This window comes from Nicotiana tomentosiformis, chromosome 3 (assembly GCF_000390325.3).
Source record: "Nicotiana tomentosiformis chromosome 3, ASM39032v3, whole genome shotgun sequence".
Lineage (NCBI taxonomy): Eukaryota > Viridiplantae > Streptophyta > Magnoliopsida > Solanales > Solanaceae > Nicotiana > Nicotiana tomentosiformis.
The window spans coordinates 107,998,782-108,004,781 of NC_090814.1; positions in this window are offsets into that span (position 1 = coordinate 107,998,782).

Genomic DNA, 6,000 nt, shown 5'->3' on the forward strand with positions numbered 1-6,000 from the left:
TCTTTTAATCTTGCAATATGAGCTGTATCATCTTTTCTTCTTTATTTTCTTCTATACCCATTATGAGTAGTTAGATTTTTAGCTAGGGTTGTGACCCAACCTAGTGTGCAAACCTTATGGGTGTACTTTGGTGTCTTTTGATGTACCTTAAATGCCACTTATTTGAGTTACTATTCAATCTGCCTTTCATACGAGCACTATTCCACATGTACTCACTTCCCTTTTGCCGAGGGCGCTGCATCTTTTAATGGATACAGGTGGTTCCATAGTATGCGGCATTGATCAGTGATAGTGGTACACTCTCCTCCCAGCAGAGGCCTGGTGAGCCCCACTTCACTTTGGGTTCATGTATATTTTGTTTCTCATGTACTTTGTGGTTGAGGTATAGCCGGGGCCTTGTTGCCGGCATTATCCTAGTACTCTTCTGTATTGATTGAAACTCCGTAGACATAGTGTGGGTTGTGTATTGGTGCTGGGAAAGTCAAACTATATCATATTGTGGTTGTATTACTTGTTCCATTTGAGACTTTGAAAATGATGAAACTATTGGTAAGTGAATTGGTATTATAGACATGAACACCCTTTTGTCTAATTAATGAAAATATGTATTATCTCCATTCATGGATGAGTTGAGTAGAAGGAAATCTAACATGCTTTCTTGGTCGGGTTCACTCGGTTGACCGCCGGTCGCGTTCCCCAATTTTGGGGCGTGACAGGGGTATCATTTGATCTTTCTTGTACCTAACAGCCAATAGACCTAACATTTTATTTAATGTTGGGTTGTGTGCTAGATTCCAATCAAGTCCTAAAGAATCTCATTTGAAAGTTGTCAAAAGAATTCTGAGGTAACTCAAAGGAACGCATGACCTGGTCCTCTATTATCCCTCAGGAGATAATTTTGACTTGATTTGGTATGCTGATATTGATTATGCTGGTTATCTGGTGGATAGAAAGAGCACATCTAGCGTGATATACTTTTTGGGATATTGCTTGATTTCATGGGTACAAAGAAACAAAATATTATAGCCCTCTCTACTACAGAAGCTAAATATGTGGCAACTGCCTCCTGTTGTGCCCAACTACTGTGGATCAAACAACGATTGGAAAACTTTGGTGTATTCTCTTATTGTGGGCAACTGATATGTGACAATACAAGTGCCCTTAATATGGAAGAGAACCTGGTCCCTCGATGATTGACTATGAAAGGATGGTAAGGTAAATTTCTAAAAAGTATTTTCTCGCAACTTCTAACTCAATTCTATGCCGTTACAGGTAAACACACATGGCAACTATAGGACAAACAAGTGGCTAATGACATTGGAAATTTTTGGAAAGATGATGCTCACATTTTCAAAATTTGTCAAGGAACCTGGTTCCCATGACTCAGGTTAGTAGTTCCTATTACACTCATATGCATTTTGAACTGCTAGCGTGTCACATCATTAATTGCCTTTGCTTCTTATCATACCTCTTAAACCGACCCGACTACCCATTCCTTTTTCTCACACCTTATTGTCATCGATCCCTCTTTTCCCTCTAAATACCCTAAACCATCTTCTTGTGTCTTCCCTCTCTCAAAATCAACCATGTTTTCACCATAATCCGAGTCTTCCAAAGCTACTAAAGACATCCCTGTTGTGTCTCTGTATCTCGAAGCACAACCATCTAGATAGGAGTGTCGGTTCATGTATGGTGGATTGTGTATTGTGTCTGGTGTTTCTGAAACTCAATGTGCTCAGGGTTTTGATATGAATTCTTCAATATCAGGTAATGCTCAATTCTCTTTTACTGATACTACATTGTTGGAAATTATTGTGGGTAAGATAGGTGAAAACAGTTTGACTGATGTTGCTATAGAATGTCTAGTTGGGGATTCTTTGTCTGGTGATGTGGTACTGAGACTCGGGGGGTGAACGAGGAAATGGGGACAATGTGTCTCAAAGTGACCAAGCATCGGTCAGTACTACAGGGGAGCCTACAGAGGGGCCTAGTCCTCTGCCCACGAGGAGTTCTCAGCTCCTACCTGGGATGAAACTCCAAGCTCAACTAGATAGCCCTTGGGAAGTACTGACCCTTCATCTTCTCCTCACCTTGATACAGTCCCTTTAGAGGTTGTGTACTCTGAGATGAAGTCTGTGTTTGCAGGAGAATTTGATGATAGTGAGGATGGCCTATTTGCAAAAGTTGCTGGGGTTGGTGGTGACGAAGGAGTTGAAAAGGAAAAGTCTGTTGAAAAGAAGAAAACTGTTGAGAAAAAAAGGCCACTGAGAAAGAGGCTAAGTAGCTGTGAGGAACCTAGTTTCTCAAAGAGGGCCAGAGTTGATGTGTCTGAGCTTGAAAGGAAAGAAAAATTTAAAAAGCAGAAAGTTCTATGCGGCAGAGTTTTTGACCCTGACATTCTTGATAAGTTTGGAATGAGGCAGTTGGTTGAAATATGCGACTTCCAAAAGTGGACTCATCACTTTACTGTTCAGAGTCGAAAGGTCTATGAGGAGGAAGTTCGCAGTTTCTATGTTGATTTGTTCATAGTGGAAGGTGATGCCATCTATTTGAAGATCAGTAGGGTAGAATTTGTGATTAATGAGGTTGTGCTCGAGGATATTCTTGGGGTGTGATAAGTGGGGATTTTGACTACTTATTAACGCCTTTTAGCTTTCGTTTTTGTCCAAAAGTATTTAATTATATTCCCAAAAACTGATGAAATATGCTTAATTGCAGGAGTATTGGAAAATGAGCCACTAAGATAAAATCTAACTTAAGAATGAGTGATCTTAACTCAAGAATAAAAATCAGGCACAAAAGCTCAAGTGCGGACCGCAGATTTTCATCTGCGGCCACAGAATATGAAGGAGATTTAACAGAGTCCTAGTGCAAAGTGCGGACCGCACAATTATTGTGTGGCCGCAGAAGCTATGCAACAGCCAAAGTTCATAGAGTCTTATTTCAAGCTCAAAAAGAAATGCGGACCGCACAATAATTGTGCGGCCGCAGAAGTCAGCTACGCGGCCACACTTCCAAATTGTGTGGTTCGCAGAAGAGCCCTGTGCGGCCACATCAAGAATTGTGCGGATCGCAGAACATGAGAGATGCGGCCACAATCCAGAATTGTGCGGCCGTAGAGTCAACTCCTGTCAAGACTGAAGAGAAGTGCAGACCGCACATGGAGTTGTGCGGCTGCAGAACCTCCGAAAGGGCATTTTTATCCAAAAATTCCAGCTTTGTATAAATAGACTACTTTCATAAAATTAGGTCAAGTTTTGAATATTGAAAGTGTTGTAGCCGTTTTTCCTTACCTCTTTAGGCAACTTTAGCTTACTTTGGTGATTTAACATTGGATTTTTATCTTTTAATCTTGCAATATGAGTTTTATCATCTTTTCTTCTTTATTTTCTTCTATACCCATTATGATTAGCTAGATTTTTAGCTAGGGTTGTGACCCAACCCTAGTGTGTAAACCTAATGGGTGTTTGATTTATGGCTTGTTTATGGTTGGGTGCTTATTATTTAGCCTTGTTCTTGCTTTTAATTGTAGAATTAATGGTTGCAAACATTAGTTCATGCCTATTTGACTTGGTCTCTACTTGAGAAAGAGAGACTTTGTCTAGAAAAACTTGGCTAACAAGAATTTGGGATAAAATCAAGAGACTGATAGTCCCAATTAAAGGGTTGAACCTAGAGATAGTAAAACCCGACTTGAGCATTTTATCAACTGTTTTGTTCAATACTCATTTGGACTTGAGAAAGCTAAATTGGGCAAAATCACTCTCTCACTGAGAGGTATTGATTGGGTACTTGAGTGTTGATAGCTATAATACACCCCAACTAACAAAACAAGTTTTAAAGTTTATAACCCGTTAGGCAAACACCTAGGTGAAGGTCATAGCCCTAGGCCTTTTTATATATTTAAAAAAATCCAAAAATAATATTCTCTAATTTTATATATTAGAATTGCAATCCTTAGCGTAATTTTAGAAATACAAACAAAACAATATTTGTCGAAGTGCAATCTAGATACTTCACGTGCTCTATCCAAATATATACTACCAATTGCCATCTCAGCTCCCTATGGATTCGATCTCGACTCCTTGTTGGGTATTATTATTGCAATCAACCATTTCATAACCTCGAATAGAGGTATGGCTTGGACGAGATCAGGGTGCCTGCTAGAGGGCTCTCAGCTGTGGAGGGAACCCATTCCCCATGTTTTAGGAAGTTTATTCTCAAGCCTCAAGTTGTTCAACAAGGGGAACGGGTGCACAAGAAGGCACTGCTTCCGGAATACCAACTCTTGTTCGAGTTGGTGAATAAGGTCATGCTACTAAGAGCTGAAAGGCGATACATTGCCTCTATAGCAGACCTGGTTCTATTGGAGGCACTGGATGGTTAAACTCCCCTCAATCTGCCTGGGATTTTAGTTGAACGCATGAAGAAAATAGTAGACTTCAAGGATGAAAATCATGGGTTGCCATATGGGTTTCTTCTCACAAATGTCTTTGAACGATTTGAGGTCTCCTTGGGGAGAGCAGTTGTGGGAACTCGTAAATAAATATTCTCAATGAACACCTTGGAGGAATATGAGTATGTTGACAAAAAGGGGGAATAGACAGTGATTCCAAAATCTCTCAGCTTATTGATGCCCAGAATGTTGCAAATGGGGAAATTAGGCGGTGGAAAGCGCAGAATGTTATTCTTGAGTCTAAGCTCAATCAGGCCAGTAAGGAACCTGGTTCCAGCAATGCTTGGGGAGAAGAAGTTGCCTACCTAAAAGTTGACAATGTGGAGTTGAGGAACCAAGTGAAGAACCTGAATGAGCAGCTGATCAACGATCAAAGGGTTGTTAATGCTTGCATTGATAGCCTCCTCAAAGCCCTTGCTTCCTAGTCCTTCCCTTCTCCATCCAATGTCCACTATCTTACCCCTTTGCCAGCTATTATTTAATCTTATCGTGTCCTTTTGTTGTCCTTCCCTTTGACTGTGGTACTCTAGTTTTGTTTGACTTGTGTATGTTTGTAATTATGGTATTGCTAGAATATTTTTTTCCCTAACTTAATGAGCACCATCGTCTATTAATGCATGTTATACTCTTGCGTTTTGTTTTTAGCTATGTTGTGTGCACACAAGTGGCATGAGTTAACTTTGCTGGACTTCTTTTTGTATTTATTCGGCTAATTCTTTTTTATAATGCCAAAAAGGGGAAGAAAATTGAATAGGGGAATATGGATATTCTGTAGGGGGAACAATATGGAGATCTGGTTCTAAAGGGGAACTTCAATTCTAAGTTTGTCATTATCAAAAATAGAAAAATTGATGAGTTATGTGCCTTTGTGTTTTGATAATTTAACAAACTTCATATGAGAACCAGATAGGGAAAGGTTTCAACGGGAGTATGGCTATTTTACAGGAGGAACAATATGGAGATCTGGTTCTCGGGGTAACTTCAATTCTAAGTTTGTCATCATCAAAAAAGGGAAAATTGATTAGTTATGCTATCTTGTATTTTGATGATTTGCCAAACGCTCTCGAGGAACCAGATAGGGACCGGATGTGATGAGTTCCCTTGGTCGTCGTACAGTCAATTCTACATTTGTAAAAGTTATTGCACTGTATTGACTGACACTGACAACAGATATGTTACTTAAAAATTGAAAGGGAGGAAACAGGTTCTCAGGGGGAATATGGCTGATTCGTAGAGGGAACAATGTGCAGATCTGGTTCTCAGGGGGAATATCAACTCTAAGTTTGTCATCATCAAAAAAGGAAAAATTGATAAGTTATGTGTCTTTTTGTCACGACCCGAAATTCCTACCTTCGGGACCGTGATGGTGCCTAACATTTTACTTGCTAGGAAAGCCAACGTTAGAATAATATTAGCCATTTCTAAATAATTTTCAATAATTAACAACAAAGAAACCAATGCGGAAGTAAAGTTTAAAATGTAGTGAATAATCCAAAAATTACGGTATCTAAATACCATCTCAGAATTTGGTGTCGCAAGTGCAC